The sequence below is a fragment of the Vombatus ursinus genome, unplaced genomic scaffold (assembly GCF_900497805.2).
Source record: "Vombatus ursinus unplaced genomic scaffold, bare-nosed wombat genome assembly UNPS02014858.1, whole genome shotgun sequence".
Classification (NCBI taxonomy): domain Eukaryota; kingdom Metazoa; phylum Chordata; class Mammalia; order Diprotodontia; family Vombatidae; genus Vombatus; species Vombatus ursinus.
This window is the reverse complement of record NW_020954636.1, coordinates 3,230,224-3,252,876: the sequence shown is the minus strand read 5'-3', so window position 1 is coordinate 3,252,876 and position 22,653 is coordinate 3,230,224.

The following is a 22,653-nucleotide window of genomic DNA, read 5'->3' as shown; positions in this document are numbered from 1 at the left end:
AACTCGTAGTTGACAGTGCTGACTTTGGATGTCCCAAGAAGCATTCTGGAAGTGAAGTTCATGGTGCTGCAACTCATTAAAAACAAAAGTTTCTGGGACAGTGACAAGAGCAAATTTTATGAAATGTTTCAAATCTTTCTCAACGAGCTAAAAAATTAGAAAATATTAGCTCAAAGTCCTTCTGTTCATTTGGAAACCTGCTAGAGATTGCCTTTGTGGGACTGTCCTAAGGTATGATATCCAGATCCCACAGAACAGGAATGTAATCTCTCTCTCTCTCTCTCTTTGCTTTATGTTCTTTTCTTGATTAGGGAAGATTTGGTGGATTTTTTTTCAAAGGAGTTATTAGGATTTTGGAGGTAAAAGCATGAGAAAAATTAACAGACAGCCTCAGCTCTTCTCCCACTTTTCCTTCACATAGTGCAAAGAGCTACCAGAAGATTCATTGAACTACATGGCCAAATGGCCTTTGAGTTCCTTATTTATTTTTTCTTTTAAGATTGTGAGCAGATGACCATACTACATGTTAAAAGTAATAATAATTAATAATAATAACTAATACTTAAATGGTGCTTTAAGGTTTACAAAGAGGCTTTATGTGTATTATTTCGTGTCATACTTGAAATCTGTAATTAAGAGAAACTGAGGCGCAGTGTTCTGAGCATGATCAGTTTGTTAGCAAAGCTAGCAATTGCCACTAAATGTGATCCAGAGCTCCTCAGTAGCTAGGGATATATCTGACAATTGAAGCAACTCTTTTACAGCCATACAGAAGAAATCTAAAAATAGACAGTGACAGCAATCTGGTGCAACAGAGGCATGTCTCATTTCTGAATGGTTAGTGCTAAGGTTGCTAACCACAAATTATATCAGTTTATCACCAGGTAGATTGACAACTGGACCAAGGTCCTCTGGAAAATCCCATGGCTGGCACTTTCTAAGGGAGAACAGGAACATTGTATGTAGCTGGTTGACACTTTCTGAGAGGGTATGTTATTGATTCCTGGTTGGATTGGAATTCTGTGGGTGCAAAGTACCCAGGAAAGGGGAAATAATACTCAGGGCTGTTTACTTAGTTGTTAGGGAGCCATCTGGATGGGTCAATCTGTTTGTTCTTATGGTTATTAAAGGGTACATGGGGGAGGGGTATATCTTCAATCATCCTGATCTATATCTTGCGACTGGACCCAGATGGCTCCAGTGGAGAAAGTGAGGCTGGTGACTTTCCACAGCCCTCTCTCACTTAAATCCAATTCACTTGTAAGTCATGGCATCATATTCTTGATATCATTGTCCTCTTTAAGAACAAAGGACAAACCACAACAGCAAAGTACTCATGAAGCAACCCTATATGAAACAATAACAGAATGTCTTAACTAGCAATACATGATATGATTACCTTTACATAAAGAGTGAATTATAATCAGTAAATTAATAATCAGATAAAAATCAATACAAATCAGTAATCGATAAAGAAGTGAAATCTCACATTCATTTGATCCTCACAACAACCCTGCAAGGTAGCTGACATTATAACTCCCATTTTATAGAAGGGGAAACTGAGGCTGAAAGATGTCAAGTAATTTGCCCAGGGTCACATAGCTAAGTGAATAAAACAGGTTATGAAGTCCTATGTTTCTGACTTCAAGTCCAACACTCTACATACCATACCAACTAGTTGCAATAAATTAAGAACATAAATGAAAAGAGTTAATGGCTTGGAGGGGAGATTAATTACAGTGACAACCCAATTCCTTTAACATCAACCCACTTCTCAAAAACTAATTCCTCTGCTAAGGTGAATTTCACCCAGAGCAAAAACAGAGCTAGAGATAGCTTTCCAGGGCAGTAGCCTACAAAGACAGAAACCTGGCTCCAAATTCATCTAATGAGTCACAGAGTCCTGTCCACATACCATTCCAGACCTCATTTGTCTCACCAAACTCTACATTGCAATCAAATTAGCCATTCTTTGACTGCCATACCCCACCCTAGACTTCTTTGCATTTACACAAGCTATACCCCAAGCCTGTACTCACTCCTCTTCACCCCTCAAAACATTTGTCTTCTTGAATTCAACTCAAGTATAACAATAGTGTGATTACTGAATTTGGAAACCTAAGATCTGGGTTCAAAGCCTGCCTCTGTTACTTACTGTGAGCAAGTTATCTAACTTCTGTGGTCTTTTACTTACACATCAGCAAAAATCAAAGGCTTAGATTAATGGCTGCAATGTTCCTTTCCTGCCCAAAACCTATGATCTTACCTCCTTGATAAAGTTTTCCCCAATTCTCACACCCCAATTGTTAATGCTTTCTCCCACCTATTCTTGTACTAATTAGTATAAATTTTGTGCCACTCCTCCCCTAGTAGAATGCAAGGGGACACCTGGACTTTTTTTTGGGGGGGAAGTTCTATGTATCCCCACGGCCTAAATATTACCTCGAACATGAAAGTGCTTGATAAATATTTGAGAATAATTTAAAGGATAAAACAAAGGGAGAGATTTCTGAAATATGCTATGGGAGAGGAAGAGAGAAATTCACGGCAGAGGGAGGAGAAAGTTTCTCTGAGGTCTCTCTAAAGGCTGTGATCTAGCTAGCTCAGTATGTCCTTTTACCTTTCTTAGAGAATATTATAAAAGACCCCTGGTTAACGTAGTTGGATTTTCACCCAAGCCTGGGACAAGTTGCTGTGTATAAATGAAGAAAAGTGACCCAGGACTGGTGGATAGAAGGCTGAGAATGAGGTAGGTCTGAATACTTGCATGAGGGGTAAAGTTAATGTGAAAGTTTCTTGGGACAGAGAAACACTTATGGTTCAAACATGTAATTCTGGAACTGCCTGAAAATCTACAATTTGCTTGAAAGATATTCTACTTTATAAAATCAATTAGAGATTGCTTGAGTTAACTGACCTGCTTCAAAACTTAAATACCCTGGTGTTTCAGGATCTATTGGAGTTTAGTATAACTTAATTAAATCAAATTGCTTTTTCCTAAAAAAATAAATAAATAAAAAGCTGCCATGAGCAACACTGAGTAATTGAGAATTAAGGTTAGATATATTTAGAGGGAACTTAATTTGTAGTGGGGGGGATCAAAATGGGGGAGGGGTAAAGAATAGATGGGGAAGGCAAGCCTGTAACCTGTTTGCAATTTGTCCAGGGCCAATTCTGTGCTTTCCTATCCTTTCAAAGATGAGGTCAGCAGGGTCTTCACTTAGAAAGATAGTGCAGGAACTTAAGAGTGAGGGTAGTTTTAAGGCCTTGACATGGAAAGACAGTTGGTATGAAAAAATGGCAGGCTGCAGTAGGGAAGAGGTCCCATCTCAGGGCAGGGGAAGTGGTTGTCAACTTCTTTAGCCATAGGATTATGGACGTATAGCTTTAGAACTGGACAGGACCTTAGGGTCATCATCAGGTCCATATCTTCACTATGTGTATGAGGCAATTGATTCCCAGCAAAGGGAAATAAGCTGCCCAAGGTCACAGGAGTAATGAGGAGTCAGAAGCACTCCATTACCAGAAAACTTTCTACTATAGGATTCTTTCCCAGGACATAAAGCTCTTTTAATTGAAGGACTAAAGCAGCTCTCTACCCACAAACCTCCTTTATAGGAATCACCTTAATTTACATACACACACACACACACACACACACACACACACACACCCCTCTTTATCCATCCTTTATCTGCTACTCGAAACTGGCTCCATGACAGAGTGGACAGGAGTTTTTAAAGGCATACTGAGACAGGTTCAGGGTTAGTTATCCATGACAAATGGATCATGTACACACAAGTTCCTTGAGGGCATGGCCTATATTTTTGCCTTTCTTTGTATCTCCAGTATTTAGCACAGTAAATGGCACAAAGTATGTGCTAAAAACTGATAGCTGACTAACAAGTATTCTTTACCTTTTGTAATGGTATATACAATTTCTAGGGAAAATAACTGAACCCAGTTAGGTGGGAGCCACCCTCTTTCTGCATGTTGCTTCTATTTTGCTTTCAGCTAGGCTAGAGTGGCTACTTAATTACTTCTGCTTTGACTAATGGGAGCCAGAATTTTTATGTTTCTCTTTTTACATTGGGCACATACTGTTAGCTGGTTTATCTAGGGTAGGCTATTTTTAAACAGAAAAGGTTTTCTTCTATACTAGCTCACCTTTCTAAAGTTCATGGGCACTTGTGAATGAAGAAGGAATGCCAAGTCTTTATAATATCATACATTTATGGAATGTTTACTTATTATACTCTAAAACATTAGAATCTATGCAAGTGATATGTGGAGAAGGAAGAGAGAGATTGGGGAGAGGGTATGGGGAAAAGAGTAAGAGACAAAAAAGAGAGAAAGGAAGGGAAAGAAGAGAAAAGAGGTGAAAAGAAGGCAGAGGGGGTATTAGAAAGAAAGGAAAGGTGAAACAAGAACAGAAAAGGGGGTGAAGACAGAAAGAGAGGTGGAGAAATATACCTTAGCTGATAAAATGTGATGTTGTTGTTGCTACTCAGTCATGTCTGACTTTTTGTGATGCCATTGACCGTAGCATGCCAGGCCATTCTATACTATCTCTCAAAGTCTGTCCAAGTACATGTTAGTTGTTTCCATGACACTATCAATCCATCTTATTCTCTGTCATCCCCTTTTCCTTTTGCCTTCAATCTTTCTCAACATGAGGGTCTTTTCCACAGAGTACCATCTTCTCATTATGTAGCCAAAATATTTAAGCTTCAAGCTTCAGTATTTGACTTTCCAGTGAATAGCCTGAATTAATTTCTTTAAACATTGACTGATTTGATCTTCTTGCTGTCCAAGGGACTCTCAAAAGTCTTCTCCAGCACCACAATTCAAAAGCCTTGATTCTATGGTGCTCAGCTTTCCTTAGAGTCCAACCCTCACAGCCACAAGTTACTACTGGAAAAACCATAGCTTTGACTATAAGGACCTTTGTCAGCAAGGTGATATCTTTGCTTTTTAGTCCAGATTTGCTATGATTTTCAAAAAGCAAGCATCTTTTAATCTCATGGCTACAGTTGCCATTTGCAGTGATCTTTGAGCCCAAGAATATAAAATCTGACACTGCTTCTATTTCTTCTCCCTCTATTTGCTAGGAAATGATGGGACCAGTTGCCGAGATCTTAGTTTTTTTTTTTGTTTGTTTTTTTATGTTAAGCTCAAGTCAGCTTTTACACTCTCCTCTTTCACCCTCGTCAAGAGGCTTTTTAATTCCTCTTCACATAAAATGTGATAGTGTGAGATAAAGGTGATAAAATGTGGGTCACTACTCTGATAAAATGGGGCACTCTGCTATCTCTCATCTACTGCATAGATCTCAGACTTCAAAGTTACCACCTAAGGGGCAGCTTGGTGACACAGTGGATAGAACACCGGGCCTGGAGTCAGGAAGACCCTAGCTCAAATCTGGCCTCAGACCGGACACTTGACACTTACTATCTATGTGACCCTGGGTAAGTCACTTAACCCCGATTGCCTCACCAAAAAAAAGAAAAAAAAGTTACCACCTAGGGCCAAACAAAGGAAAGGCGGTGAGTAGGGGAAGGGAAGGAGGAGTGTTGTTTCCATGAAAGGCCAAATCCTTGGACTTGATCTTTCTCTGATTCCTGGGCTTTCTTACTGGTACCACTTTGCCTTTATTCTGTCTCCTGTGGTCTCCTACACCTAGATGGTTTAGGTGAATGACAATGTTTTCCTGTAGTATGGGATCTCAAGAGTAAACGGCATACAGTTGAGTAAGAGCTCAAGTACAGTTTTGATTTTTTGGTTAATTTGGCTCAGATTGAAAGCACAGTATCACATAGACCCTGTTACAGGGGCAGGTGATGGTATTGATAAACTACAGACAGTACATTATTGGATTATACACAGAAAGGCCAATCACTGTAAAAATGAAAAGCCTGAACTGTTATGATACCCCTTCTATTTGTACCTACTTTATGAATACTGCTGGAGTTACCCTGTTTCAGCAAAAGAAAAATAAAAAGGATGATTATGAGCCAGTGAAGTGAAAGCATGTGGTTATGTGAACAGGTCAATGTTACTATAGAATGGACTGGGAAAGGTAGCAAGAAATGAAGCATACATATTTACTAGATGATGTTAAAGGAGTAAATAAATGCTTTATGTATTAAATTTATTTATTTATTAAACACTTGCTATATGCAAAGCAATGGAAAAAAGCAAGACCATCCCTCCTTTTAAGAAACTCATATTCTAACAGGGGGAAAAAACACATGTAGGAGGTTTTAGTGACAAATCAGATTAAGTGACCTTAGGGTGCAGTAACAGAGCAGACAGTGATATACCTTCTTTTATGTCATTTCCATTGATAAAATGAGCTCTAATACTTAGCTATCGGATAGATTGGAAGCAGGGCTTATGTGTTGGAGCAGAGGCTTGCTACTATTCCCTGGGCTCTTGGCAATCCTTCTCTGCCAGTTGGTCAATAATTGGTGATAGTGGTCATAGGGATGGTAAGCACCTTCCCCAGGAGGTTCAGGCCCATTCCCACGAGAGTGGCTCCCCTCAATGATGGCTACAAAGGCCAAGTTATAAACCAGGACCTAAGAGGAGATAGTGGTCAGTGTTTGATCCTCCTGGAATATTCTACCTCTTCCTCTCCCAAAGTAGTAGTTGGTTTGTACTTGGTGGTGGTGTTGGAAGGACAGGAGCCCCATCTCTCCAAGTATTGGTCCCTCTATGCTGGCTTCCAGGGGTGGGCTAGAAACAGCACTAGTGGAGGAGGGCATTTCTGTTCCCAGGGCTCTTTTACCTGCCTGTCTCTGGCAGTTGGTCATTGCTTAGTAGTTATGTTCACTATGTAGGGACCCTTACACACAAGTGTTATCCCATTTAATGATGAAAGCAAGGGCCAGGTTAGAAGTAGTTTTAGTGGTCTAATGAGCACACCTTGAATCAGACTCCAAGACAACATAATCAATTCAAGAAGCTATTTATAAACATTGACTCTAGGTAAAGACACATATAAGTTTCATTTATGCTGAGATTCAATTCAGTGGAAATCAACAAGCGCTTTAAAGTGAAAAGCATTCAGCTGGGCACTGGTCATTCAATGACTAGGCCCCCTCTTTGTTGACTGATGGACCAGTAACTGAGATTAGCCAAGTGTCAAATGTCTGTAGCAGCCCAGCGAAGAACAACACAGAACAAATGAGAGTGAGAGGAGGACATGGTCTTTGATGCTGCCCCAGTACTCTAAAGATATTCTGGGTTCTCCTTGCTTCTTGTGGGTGAGTTCTCTGTGGCTCTCTCCCTGGTCAAGTACCTGGAGCCAGAGGAAATAAGTTCAAACCCACTTCTTCCACCTAACGTCTGTGTGACCGTAAATAAGTTACTTACCTTCTCTGATCTCAGTGTCCTCAACTGGAAAATGAAGGGATTGGACTAGATGACCACCCCCATCCCTTCTCAGTCTACATCTGTGTACCTGTGTTTGTGCCCTGGGGGAGTATAACCTCCAGAGTACTACAGATCTCATCCCTGAAGAGGAAGCATTGTATTGGGAAACCTGGGGTGATGAGAAAAGGCCAACAATGAAATGAGTGGTCTCAGGGTCAGTTTTGCTGTATGTCTACACTGTCTCAATGAAACTTTCTTTTTTCCTTAAGTGCAGTGTTCTGTTTTAAAATGAGATCTGAGAAATGAGATCCCCTCATTCACTTGAATGATAAAAATTAGGTGAAATTGACAAAAAAAAAAAAGCTGGCTTTACTTTCCAGCATCTAGCACAAAACCTTGTTCACAGCAGGTATTTGTAAATTTTTTGTGGAATGAATGAGTGAACGTAGTACCGATACTCTTTCATCTCTGCACTAAGGTATTTGTTGTTGTTTATTGTTTGGTTATTTCAGTCACGTCTGACACTTCATGACCCCATTTGAAATTTTCTTGGCAAAGATACTACAGTGGTTTGCCATTTCCTTCTCTAGCTCATTTTACAGATGAGGAAACTGTGGCAAACAGGATTAAGTAACTTGCCCAGAGTCACAGTTAGTAAGTATCAGAAGCCAGATTTGAACTCAGGAAGAGGCTTCTTCCTGACTCTAGGCCAGGCATTCTAACCACCTGGTTGCCCATATAAATGCTAGCTATTATTATTATTTTGTTGGTATTAATAATAGGCAAAAGAGTACTTTCGCTGAGTCAAAGGGTGAATCTTCCTAACTGCAGTCCTGGCTCTCTACTCGTAGTGCTACCTAGCTGTCTGCACTAGGAGATAGGATCATACAATTATAATTTATCAGAAATGGAAGGGCTCTTTTCAATCACACAGCCCAAACCCCTTACATAGTGAACATTTTCTATTCCTTTCTGCCATTTTCCAGGCTCTCTATCAGTAGCATCCACTTCTCTCAGCTTCCTCTTTCCTCTGATTGGAGGGCTGGAGGGCAGAGCACCATTCTCCTCCCAATGCCTTCCCTTGTATAGGGCAGGAATTGGACTTTCAGCTCATCCCATTTCATACTTGCTGCTCTGCCTGGTTTCAACTCCATAGAACAAGATGCCCCATGCCAGGTACCTTCGTTTTCCTCTCCCTCTCCAGCTTCCTTTTTTGTGTTGTCTCCCCCTTCAGACTATAAGCTCTCTGAGGTCAGGGACTGTCTTCTTTTACTTGTCTCCCCAGCATTTAACACAACGCCCGGCACATAGTAGGTTCTTAATAAATACATCATGGATTGGATTGGTATATATACAAAATGCTTGCCTCTGAATATAACATTTTGTTTTTTTGTTTTTGCAGTTTCCTCCTCTTCGAGGCTCAGATTTCCCCTTCCGCATGATGTCTGTCAACATGTCTAAAGTGATATCATCTACTTATCTGTGACTCAGTTGAAAATCTTCTCCTCCCACCCTGGCACATTATAATCATTTATACTATGCCCCAATTCAGGGCCAAAAAAATGGACAAAATTCATTTTAAAGGCAATTTCCATCACCTTCTTTTGTACTTTTGAAATAGCAGTGATATTGCGAATCTCACATTAATATTTAAGGTACTTTGTGACCACCCTATATTTATAATTTGTTATTCCATTTTAAGAAGAAGGTACTTTGTCACACACACTTGTTTTTCCAAGAAGAGTTTTAAACCTGTCCTCACTTCCAATTACTACTCAAAAGTAGCTAAACTGTGACTCCAGAATAGTTGTCAGTTGCCATGTGATTAAAATGGAGACTTATAAATAGTGATAGACTTTATCCAGCTTCTTCTATTGTGGTAATTACTGTACTTAAAAGCCCAATGACTTACTTGAAAAATAAAGGTTATAGAAACACAAATAATAACCAAACATGGTTATGTGGTGCTTTACATTTTAAAGTATTTGCTCCATAACATCTAAATGATGATGCCAAAGGACCTTAATATTCCTAAAACTACAATTTTTTTTGGTTATTGTGCCCCAGATTTAAACACCTCTTGTGTCCAACATCTGGCATTAAAATAACATTTTATAATTTGCAAAGCACTTTATATACATTATCTCATTTGATCCTCACAACAGCTCTGTAAGGGAAGATACTAGACTGGTATTGTTGTTTCCATTTTACACTAGAAGCAGCCGAGTGATTTCCCCATGGTCACACCAACAATAAGTTTCAGAGACATGATTCAAACTCTGACTCCAAGTCAATACTCCTTGAAGTACTCTAGAATGTCTCCATATACATCAGCTCCACTTAACTAGTGGATAACTCTTCTTAAAAAAAAAAGAGTAAGTTTTTGAATCTCATCAAAGCCCATCACTGAGGACAGCAAGTGTGGAAAATGAAAATATTTCAAGGTTCTAAAATGTATTGCTAAAATCTCAAGCTAGTTGTTTCATTTAGGAACTGCAAGATATTTATAATTCCACATTTAACTAAATTTTAATTTTAAAAACTCATCATTTGAAGAGAAAAAAAGAGCTGCCTAAAAGTTAGTGCTAAGAAGCTATTGTGACTTACTAAATAAAGAGTTAGTCTCTGAAACAAGATGACCAAGGTTGAGTGATCCTAGGCAAGTCATTTAATCTCCAGTTCCTCCAATTTTCTATGAATATAATTTACAAAACATTTGCCAATTTGCACTAGTAACAGGAGTTTCTTCATTGGGGAGTTCCGGCACCATTTAAACCAGAGATCCTAGGAAAAAAATAAAGTAAAAGAATAATAATTCAAAGGGACTATGTGTATCTAGAAGAAAAAGTGAAACATAACTGTATTCAAAGTTTTCTCATTTTATTTACAAGTATCTTGGTTCTCCTTTTATCTTTAATTTTTTTTGCATCTTATCTGTGCAAATGAAGTAGAATTCAATTTCCTTATGAGTTATGTGAAGAGTGTATATGACTTGCTTAAATGTGGCATTTAAATGACAATAACAATTCAGCCAGCTTGAGAAAAATAGCATTCAGTTTACAGTTCAGAAAAAAAAAATAAACTGATAGGGTCTTAGGCCATGTTGTACAAATAAAGCACTCATCTTTCATTCTGTCAGTTTTAGCTTGTGTTTCAGGGTGGCTTCTCATCAGTTAATCAAAATTAAGCTTCCTGGATGCATGACCCTGGGTTTGGAGAGTTGACCTGCAAACTTGAAAATTCAAGACAACATTTGCTTTGAATTTGTGGGGTCTGATTTAAGAGTTAATGAATTGCAAGACTTTTAAATCAACACATACTGCATGACATCTGATCACAGTGAGTTCTATAGATAGGCATACAGAATTTTAAATCGATCCCTGGGTAGAGGGGAGAATGCCAGAACTATCAAAGAAGCTCCAGTTCTTTGTACAGACTGCTGAGATGCAGCTACATTGCCATGGCATTTTGTGTCTCTTGAATGCATTTATCATGAATTAAATTTATCTACATATGTGCTTTATCCCCTTAGTTGACTGTAACCTCCATGAGAGTAGGAAAAACTAAGTCTGATCTAAACTTTGTATCTCAAGTGCCTAGCACAGTACAGAGCCCCCTGTAAGTGCTTAAGAAATGTTTATTGAATTGAAACAAATGCAGCCACATGGGAGCAATTCTCTTCCCACTCAGCCCAGCATCTTTCTCCCTAGAGTGTAAATCTCAATCATTATACATAGAGCGCAGTGTTGTCTCACATATGGGAAGGCTAACTTCCTCCCTGAATAGCCTTCTTTTCTCTTCTGACAGTCACAGGAGCAAAAACTAACCTAATAAATCTCATATTCTTCTTCCTTCAAAGGTGGTCATTATTAAGTTGGATTCTTTCTCATTCATATCACTTCTAAAGTCTGTTTGTGGCTCATGGAATGTAATCATCATAGGCAAGGAAATTTAATGACTGTTACCTGAATAGGATGGATGAGTCGGTTCCCATTTTGGAATTATTAGTATTATGATATTAATTATAAGATCATAGATTTAAAGATGGAAGGGGCCTCAGAAAAGAAATAGTCCAACCCCCTCATTTTGTAATTGAGGAAGCTGAGGCTCAAACAGGGCAAGAGACTTAGCCACGGCCACAGAGATGTGGTATATCGGAGACAGAATTTAAGCCAATGTCCTCCTGACTCCAGGACTAGCACTCTATCCACTGCAATATACAGCCTCTCTTTCAATTACTTCAATTTGTCAAAAGAATCATGATTTTATTAGTAAGCATATTTACTCAGGAAGTATGGCTGGTTTGGCATCTACACCAAATGTAAAATCACTAACACTGATGAAGTCAGAGGTGCATTGAAATACTAAAGAACACTGAAGAAAGCTGTAATACTTCCTTGCCTCCTTGGATAGTTTCATGAATTGCAGTGGCAAAATATAATTTGCTGGCTAATAGCCAGCTTCCTAGTGAAAAGTTTCTCCAAAATTAGATAGATGCGTCCTTAGATAACAGATACGAAGTCCAGCACCTGACCCATAATTAAAGCCTTTCCAACTGGACAAAAATTGGTACAGCTTATGCTCCACTGACATAACCACCAAGAACCCAAGTTCACCTCCATGCCATAATAGGGGAACATCAAAATAGCATGTTAATGGAGGATTAACAGCACCGTCTTTTTAACACCATCTAGCTTAACATATTTGTGGTATTTGATCCCCACAACAACCCCATGGGATAGATAGGGCAGTTTTATCAATTCCATTTTTACAAATGAAGAAATTGAGGCTTCAGTCAATTGAGTTGCCCAACATTGCCCAACTTGTGAGTGGAAAGCATTGGACTTGAACCCAGTGCATTGTTCTTTCCGATACAATACAGGAGAAACTCAATCCTACCCAAACCTGGATACAACTCCCCTTGGTTGTGCGTGATTCACCTATTTGTGTGGGGCCCTGAAAATTCCCATAATAAATTGCACATGAGCAAGGTGGTCATTACCTACTCCAATAGCATCTAATATATAAAAACAAGAATTGGACTTATTTGTGGGATGAGGTAAGTGAGTTAAAGATGATTTGAAAAATATATACCTAGTCACTGCCACTGACTCTTTTCAATGTGCAGAAGATATCATTAAAATTTATGTAGACCACATTTCTCATTTAAGATTAATGCTGCTTGGTGTTGCTTGTTAAATAGTTTCTACTTCTAAAAGTTTTCTTCAGAAATTCTATTCTTATAAGGTTTGATTTTTAAAGGCAATGCTTGCCCACAGGGTAGGGAAGGAGAAAAGAGGGAAAGAGAAAAGAAGGGAGAGAGGTGGAGGGAACGACAAGAGAGGGAGGGGCAGAAGTGATAGAAGATGATAGATAATGAGAGAGAGACAGAGACAGAAAGAAAAGAGACAGAGAAAGAGAGATAAGAGAGAACCTAGACCTGTGTTTCATCTCTCAGTGCTAATAGAGACTGACAATTTGTCTGTAATACATAGTCTTACAGAATTTCTCTGAGCACTGAGAGAATATGTGTTTTATCTGTGGTTATATAATATGTCAAAGAAGTGACTTGAACCCAGATCTTTCTAACTCCAATGCTGGATTTCTCTCTGCTATGCTGTGTTCAAGGGCTATCAGGAGCATAAAATTGAATGGCATTTTTATAACTGGGATTTGTATTTTACCAGTGCACAGTCCTCAGATGTTTCTGGTTATGGTTAATAATCATAACTCACATTTAAATGATGCATTAAGGTTTGCAAAGCACTTTCCCCACAACTCCATGAATCAGGTAGGGTAAACTATAATTCTCCACATTTACAGCTGAGAAAATCAAGACTTTGAGAGGTTAGATAACTTGCCTGTTTTTATACCATGAAGAAATGTCTGAATCTGGATCCCAATTCACATTTCCTTATTCCATTCCAACCACTATACCAAACTACCTCCCCAGATCACACATTAGTTCTCAGAACTGATCATTTTCCAATAAGTCCTGAAGCTGACACAATGAGCTCTCTGAGGACTGACACTGACCCCTTTTTCCTTTTTCCTTTTTTCTGTTTCTTTCTTAAGTTGTAAAGTGCATAGTAGACATATTCTAACTTCTTTATTTTTTTTTCATCTTTCAGAATAGTTTCTTTCACCCTTCTATCAAATCTGACTTCTGAATGGCAGCTGATGAATACCTTTGTCATGCTTTAACCTTATTTCTAACTTATCTCAACCTATTTTACATTACTTCTCTATGGAGTTTTCTTTGGTTGGCAATGCCATTCCCCTGAGGGTAGTATGCCAGTCAATCATTTCCCTGGGACCACAGGAAATTGAAAATCAACTTCTCTCTTCTAGTCCATAGGTTCTAACCAATGGAGAGGAATACCCCAATCTATACCCAGAACCCAAACAGCACAAAGGGATTCCCAGATCTATCTTGATCTCCGAAGTGTCTTCTTGTATTAAGGCAGGATCAAGAAATTTTGTTTTGGGGCACCTAGGTGGAACAGTGGATAGAGCACTGGGCCTGAAGTTAGCAGGACTTAAGTTCAAATGCGGCCTCAGATCCATAATACTTCTTAACTATGTGACTCTGGGCAAGTCACTTAACCCCAAGTCACTACAAAAAAAAAAAAAAGTTGTTCTTAATTGGTAGAGTAAAAAAAGAACTGAATTTGGAATCAGAAGAATCAGAAGACCTGAGTTAAAATCCCTCTTCTGTTACCTGAGAAACCTCTGTCAAGGTCTCCTCTTAATGTTAACTTCTCCTAGCTTATTTTCCCCTTCTAAAAAATAAAAGGGTAAAATTCAATGATTTCTAAGACTCCTTATACTTTTAAAACCTAAGAACCAGAATTCTAGTGATTCTAAAGCCTACTGGGGGCAGGAAAAGAGCCCCAGGGAGACTGATTGCTTGAATGCATGAATGAATTTTTAAAAGGCTTTTTTAAGTGAATACTATGTGCTAGGCACTGCACTAAGCACCAGGGATATAAAAACAAGTAAGAAAGACAGTCCTTACCCCAAAGTAGCTTACATTCTACTAAGGAAAATAATATGAAAATAATATGAAAGGTTGACTTGGAAAAAAACCATGGCTTAGATATGGTCTGGAAGTGGCCTAATGGGCTTGGGACTGGGCAAGACCAGGTGAAGGTTATCAATCAGAGCCCTTGGTCTCTGGGGCAGGAGTCTGAATTCTTGTGGGAGGAGAATTAAGTTGAAGTAGAGGCAGTATGTCTTGGAGGTGACCCAAATACTTAGCCCCATATCCTTCAAATATAGATTTCAAAATGCAGCTCAAGGAAAACTGCCTTGTTAGCAAGGAAAGGTAATTTATTTTATCTTGAGTTTTCAAATGAAATGTATTATATTGACTAACCGTACTCTAAGAAGCCTTGATGGCTTTTCAGTGTATGATAACCTTAATAAGAATACCTCATATTAATGTAATCTACAAGCATAAGATGTGTGTATGTATGTGGGTAACAGGGCCCCAGCTGCCATACTGGTACTCAAGTTGGCAATACATATGGGTAGAATAACCTTGATTTCATCTCACAGAATATGCAGAAGTTATACAATACCCATCGGAAACAGAAACAGAAACATATAAAGCCTTCAAAGTGCACATACATACTCCTTGGAGCAGAACTAAACACAAGTTGCTGTTTGGACAGCTTTATGACATTCTATTGAGTCCTTCTCTCCAATAAAGTTCTACATAGCTCCCCAACACTCACAGTAACATATTGCTTTAGATTTTCCTCAGAAAACAAATACACTTCAGGAACTGCTGAAAAAGTAGTCTGTTAGAATCAGACCTGTATTATTGCAATATTTCATTTATTCTGGAGTACTGGGGGGTGGCAAGTTTTAGATGCCCTGTCCCCACCTGTCATGGTGTTGCTCTATAAGAAAAATACTTCTCAGGAACTAGGGAGGACTATTCTTTTCTTTCTCCAAGAAGGATGCTGTTAAGCTACTCTCTCTCTTAAGAGATCTGATGCCTGAACATTTGAGATTGGAAGCTCTCAAACTTAGGTTATCTATGAGGCAACCTCCAAGGTGATCATTACCAAGAAATCTCCCTTTTCTAGCTAGAAGTCTAAACTACTCTACGATCATGTGACCTTAGAAATAACATTTACCCTCCTATACATAGTAAGTTGCTTTTCATGGAGATTTTTCAGGAACTATCCTCTTGGGCCACATGGGCAATCAGATGTCTGCTTCAGCCAGGGGCTTCTATAGGATCTTGTGCCCCATTAAATTGCTCAGATTCCTTAAGAGTCTGACATGGTTGCATTCTCATTAAAAAAAGCTCAGATTCTTAAAATCTGGCCAATAGCACAGATTCTTAAAATCTTGCCCACCTCCATTCACTGTTTTAATAAACCTTGTCTCTGACTGAAAGAAGGCTTGAGTTGAATTCCTTCAAGGCAGGAACTGTATTTTCTGCCCTTGAATATCAGGGTTCCCAACACCCCTAGACCTCAACACAGGGGACCCAACTGGCCAGTTCCCTTTCCTTCTTTTCTTCCTCTACCTCTGACCACATAGGGTATCATACCTTACCTGCAGGTGCTCTACCCAAAAGAATGTAAATTTCGATGGCTGAAGCCTAGCAAAATATCTTGGAGTTTACAGGCTAGATGCCTTTCTTAAAGACCATGCCTTAAACTCAATTCTCTCTGGCTCTCATTGATTGACCAAAAATAGATTCCAGCCCAAGTCTCACTTAGTGGTCATAGTTTGGGCCCAATGGCTCAGAGTAAATGTAAATAGTAACTGTTTCTGTTTTAAATAGAAACCCTGAGGGTCTTCCCCTCCCAGATTGATATTTTCTTAAATTAGGTAAAAGGGGCCATTCCTTGACTCATTTCTTACCTAGCCTTAATCACTGAATGGGTGTTGCCTCAAACTAAGGCCTGTTAAAGAAATTCATGAGGTTGTAAAGGAAAAAAATAAGAATGAAGAATGCTTTTTGTGTAGACTACAACATAAAGTTGAATAGACAACCTATAGAAATTGCCCATCTATCTATTCTATCCATTGTTGAAAGTGAATTTTTAGGAGAATTTAACTGACTCCATTTTTTTGCTACATTTGCCATTTTGCTATGTGTGAGCCTCTGCTTGAACCATAAGACCATCTGCAGTAACTGGTTTCCTTTAGTGTCTTCACTCCTTCCATAATTGGTGCAAAATATAGTAATTGCTCTTAAAAAAAAAGGCATTTCAGAGTCTTTAGAATGTCCTCTTCTCTTACCTGATAGGTAATTCCCTTTGATTCAGTGAAACTAACTGTACTAAGAAGGGTTCATTCCTTATCTGTATCCTGTAGTAAATGATATATATTTTCCTCAACAAGCATAATTTCCTTTGTATGATCAGCTGCACTATAATGAGAATCCATCTTTTTTTCTTTGTTTCATATAATGTATAAATATTGCTTGCTGAATAGTGAATAACACATTCCCCCAACAACTTCTGGTAGAACACACCACACTCTAAGTATAATAAAGCCTTTCTTCTGATTCATTCTGTTTTATTGGTGTTAGTTAATCTAATTAAAAAACAATTTCTGCAACACTATCTATAAATATGGAGATGAAAATGAGTGAGAGAGAGAGAGAGAGAAAGAGACAGAGAGATAGAGACAGAGAGACAGACAGAGAGACAGAGAGAGACAGAAAGACAGAGAGACAGAGACAGAGAGATTGCACCAACACTTCAAGTGATCTGGGCCCAAAAATGAACAGGAGGAGAACATATATTCCCTTTGAACAATTGCAAAGTTCTTTGAGCTTGCACTTGTTCTTAATACAAAAGCATATTATTTAAATACTGTTAGTCTTCTGGTATTCCATTACTATAAGACATAAAACACCAGTCTCTGAAGAATTGACAATGGGTGCTTGTTGGGCATGAGTTGTTCAGGTTGATTTTAGACCAAAATGAGGCACTCACAAGTCATTGAACAGTCAATAAAAAGAAGTTTACTTTGCCCTTGTTCACCCTTCATTCTCAAAAAGGACCAAGGGCATCAGGAGGGTGATGATGTCTTGACTTGCAGATGAAACAAAGCAAGGATTGGAAACAAGGATAGAGTGGCACTTAGCTTCTATAGCTGTGGTTCCCTTTATCTCCTGGTATGAAGGGTAGGGTATGATGTGATTCATGTGGTCTTCAGACTTCTGTCAAGTTGAAGGGGCTAAATAACTTCAAGTGGGTGAAGTTTATGCCTTTAGCTAATCAGGAAGCTACAACCAGGGAGGCAGGAAACAATTGGGTCCTCAGTAGAGTTTTGTTGCCTTTGGGGAAAACATCCCTGTTATGGGGAAATGTGGGGATCCTGGTCCTATCACAGGATGCAACATATCTTAAGCAAGTAAAATTTCCTCTAAGAACCTCTTTTGGTGCTTCCCCTAAGTTTTGGTATGTTGTCTCATTATTTTTGGTCTCTTGAATGAAGTTATTAATTATTTTATGATTTGTTGTTTGACCCACTCATTCTTCAGGATTAGATTATTTAGTTTCCAATTAATTTTCAGTCTGTCTTTCCATGGCCTTTTATTACATGTAATTTTTATTGCATTGTGATCTGAAAAGGATGCATTTAATATTTCTGCCTTTCTGCATTGTATTGTGAGGTTTTTATGCCCTAATACATGGTCAATTTTTGTGTAGGTGCCATGTACCACCGAGAAAAAGGTATATTCCTTTCTATCCTCATTCAATTTTTTCCAGAGGTCTACCACATCTAAATTTTCTAAATTCTATTGACCTCCTTAACTTCTTTCTTGTTTATTTTGTGATTAGATTTATCTAGGTCAGGGAAGGGAGACTGAGGTCCCCCACTAGTATAGTTTTATTGTCTATTACTCCCTGTAATTCCCTTAACTTCTCCTCTAAGAATTTGGATGCTATACCATTTGGTGCATGTATGTTTAATAATGCTATTACTTCATTGTCTATAGTGCCTTTTAACAGGATGTAGTTTCCTTCCTTATCTCTTTTAATTAGATCTCTTTTTGTTTTTGCTTTGTCTGAGATCAGGATTGCTACCCCTGCTTTTTTTTTCCTTCGGTTGAAGCATAATATATTCTACTCCAGCCTTTTCCCTTTTCCCTGTGTGTATCCCTGTTTCAAATGTGTTTCTTGTAAATAACATATTGTAAGATTATGGATTTTATGCTTTGTAAGAATCCCTAGGAATTGTTGGAATCAATAAGTTAAATGGCATAGAGGGAGAAGAGGGGCCAGGACCAAGCCCTGGGAGATACCCATCGATCTTACCAGGACAAAGATCCAGTAAAGGAGACTAAGAAGGAGTGGTCAGATAAGAGGAGAACCAGAACAGAGCACTGACAACAAAAGCCTAAAAAGAAGAGAGTATCAAAGAGAAGAGGGAGATTGCCCTTGGCAGTGACTGCAGAGAGATCAAGAAAGATGAGGATTGAGACAAGGTCATTATTAGCTTTGGTGATTAAGAGATCTAGGTGTTACATTTCAATCCTTAGTTCTAGCTCAAGTGTGAAGGCTCTCAAACCTTTCCTAAGGGTCAGAGAGCAGAGTGTCAGAACACTGGCATTGCAGAACCACAATCTTGTGCTGTCTAAGAAAAGCCTTATCATCAATTACCCAACCCGATAACAGAAAACTGACCATAGCCAAAAGGACAGCAGCAGACATAGCTATGGCACACAAGACTCCCAAATGGGAAGTAAAAAGAACACTGACAACAAAAGGCTCCCTGGTTGACCTTCTGAGAGAACTTAACTTAAATTTAAAGGTCACATTTAGCAACTACTAACAAGACTGCAAAATATATAGCCTGAATGACTCGTGGTGAACATCCATTATTGTGCTTCACTGTAATGTACTGATGTCCTCAGGGACCATTAAGGTATTGAAGGCAGTTTGCCTCTACACTAATGACCAACTAAGATTGCCAGGCTTTTTCGGTTCTTGTGTTATTAATTTTTTTCTTCCTCTCCCTAAAATTGTCACCTGTCACTTTTCATTGCTATCAGTGTATTTCCTTTACTAGCTCCCCTCTCTTTCTAACTTGTTCCTCCCGCTACCTTTTTTTTTACTTTTTTACTTTACTTCTAATCTCCCCTGAACTGAGCAGCCAGATAATAAAGCTTAATAGATATTTTTTCCAAAAAACAAGTCAACCATAAAATCAGTAAGCTCTGAATGAGTGCATAAAAGCTTTTTCTATGAGTAATGTGCAAGAAGTGGAGAGGATGGACCTTGTGGCATCAATTTTGGCCACTCAGAGGCCTTCTTGGTTTACACGTGCGTTCCAGATAAGATTGCTAGATAAAGGACCTGGAGAAAAGCTAGATGTTATGATAGTTTAAAATTATAGGATGTTTTATCCCTTTGATTTTACGCTGTTTCTTAACCATACACCTATCTTGTTCTGAATAAGTCCTTCTCCATTCTAGTACAGAAATAAGTATGCATTCTTTACAGATGTTACCAACTGGTTAACAAAATCCTGAGACAGTTTGTCTTTAAGCTGGTATAATGGGGACTCTGCAGACAGTCCTGATTATTGTCAGTAAATACATAGAACCCTCCACCAGTTTCATAGCTTCAGACCTATGCTAACTCCTGGCCAAGTGGGCATTAGAGGACACATATAACCATCTGTCTATAGGAATAAATTCCTGTTAAATGAGGGTAAAAACAAGTTTTACATTCTATGTCTTTTTTACAATCCCGTTTTCTACAAGATGTTTATAAAAACCTATTGACTGTTTTGGGAGTTATTTCTCCCCATTCCTGTGGCATGTATTATATATTTTTGCTTTTATTGGAAATGTAGATAAATATTATACTTTCTGGTAATGGTATCTCTTGTTCCCAAACTGTTAATTATTCTTTCCTGACTATAAAGGTGATGATTTTTGATACTTTCTAGGTTAGACTTTGGAGGACTAATACTTTAGTGACTATTTCCTCCTAAATCTGTTGCCACCTACTGGAAATATGATTCTGTTAGAGGAGTAATAGTAAATAACACAAAGAAGGTACTTAATAAATATTTGTTTAATTAAACTGAACTGTTTTCAGCTTCATGGTCTAAAGACACAGGTTCACCATTGGCATGATGAACAAAGGAAAAATTTGTCATGTTAGCTCATTCAATTATATAGTTTCCCAAGAGAAATAAATATCATATACTTGCATTACCTGTTTCACAGTGATGTTAGGAGGAAAGTACTTTGGAGACATAAGGCACTAGATAAAGTTATTAAAATAACAGTAACCATAAACTGTCACTTGGGTGGATGCATCATTTTATCAGCATATGTATTCCTTCCAGCTTTCTCATGCCAATTTTTTCAGGATGCAGATCACAGCTCATCTATAGCTTCCTTATATTATCAGTGTGTCTCAGGAATATCAATGTACTACTCAGGCTATCCACCTACTGTCTCTCAGTCTTCCTACACGATTGGCCTCTCCACCTTTTCCCATCATGCATATTAAAATCTTTTAAATTACTACTCATGAACAAATCATTATTGTAAAAATTCTGCAACCTGCTCACATCTACCACACATCTGTCTATTGTTCTTTAGATTTTTCTATCATTCTGATTCTTCTAAAATTGCAAGGTTCCATGTTCCTTAGTCATATCCAGGATGGCATCCATTATGGGAATGTTAATGTTAAAAAGTTGGGCAAAAGTCATAAATTAATTTACTATTACTTTGGTGGATTTTGATTTCATTAGTAAAAAACAAAGTCTTCCCAACAATACATATTGCAACTTTTCTGTTTTTTCATCCAGTGTAATTCTTTGAACTTCATTATCACAGCAAAACTCTCTAAATTATGTATCCACTATTAAAATGAAAGGTAATAACTAGGACTTTTTTCTCATTAATCTTAATGTTATCTCTACATAATCTAATTCTTGTCCCCCCCCCCCCCATTCCTACTACTGGAGTTCTTTTCAGGGCAGCTAAGTGGCACAGTGCAGAGACCGGTGGGCCTAGAGTCAAGAAGACTCTTTCTGAGTTTAAATCTGGCCTCAGGCACTTACTAGTTGGGTGACCTTTGGCTAATCATTTAACCCTGTTTGCCTTAGTTTCCTCATCTGTAAAATGTGCTGGAGAAGGAAATGGCAAATCACTCTAGTATCTTTGCCAAGAAAACCCCAAATGGGGCCATGAAAGGTGGGACACAACTGAAATGACTGAACAATAAATAGTTCTAATCAGTAAACAGAATTTGAATAGCATAAAGAGTCTAAGACTGGAAATCAGAAAAAGTAAGTTTGAAACTTAGCTCTGAGATTTGCTAGCTTTCTAACTTTGGGTATCGCTAAACATCACCAAACCTCAATTTCCTCATGTTCAAAATAGAGGTGATATTTACAATATCTACTTCACATGTTTGTTTTGGGGATTAAATGCTAAAATATATATGAAAGCATTAAGTAATTTTTAAATTATATACATGTATATGTTATTTAAATTATATATATGTATGTATCTAAATATAAATCATTAGATTCAAATTAATTCATCCTTTATCTCACACTTAGTATTAGACTCTCCTAGTGCCAGCTGGTAGTAATTGATCTTCAAACACTATGTCAAAATTGCTTTCAGATATCAACTTCAATTAGTCAACTTTTCTCCATCAGAGCTACCATCTATGTCCTGTGTTTAGGTTGTTCAAATGAAAAATAAGACTTCACTTGATTTTCTAAGTCTTTTTGATCAACTAGAAAATGGTTTGTGTTAGGGCTTGAAGGCATAGTGGGGGGAAATCAACTTACCAGCCTACACCTTGTAAAAATGCATCTAAAAAGGAAATCCTATTTCTTCCTGTGATTTGTTGGCTGCCTCTTTCACTATTCTTTCTATGCCATACCTAATGTCCCTTACACTATTTTGATGTACAGTTTTATCTGGGTAGTTTTTCCCCTTACTCTTCTGTTTTTAATTTTTAACACATTCTTCTCAGTCTTTATAATATGCTCCCCACTTACAACCAAGACCTGATCTGCATCGCTATATCTGACTCATGGTCCAAAAAAGAAGCAAATCTCACTTTTGATGGCAGCCTTGTAATCAGTTGTTGTTCTCTTACCATATCCCCTTTTCTCATCCAGTGCTCCAACTTTCAATTGAAATAAAAAAGAAAAACAGTACTTAAGACTACAAATTTCATTTTTCTACCAAAGATTCCACAGTCACTAGAAGTGCATTCCAGCTTCCTTTTCAAGTATTTTGCATGAGTCACT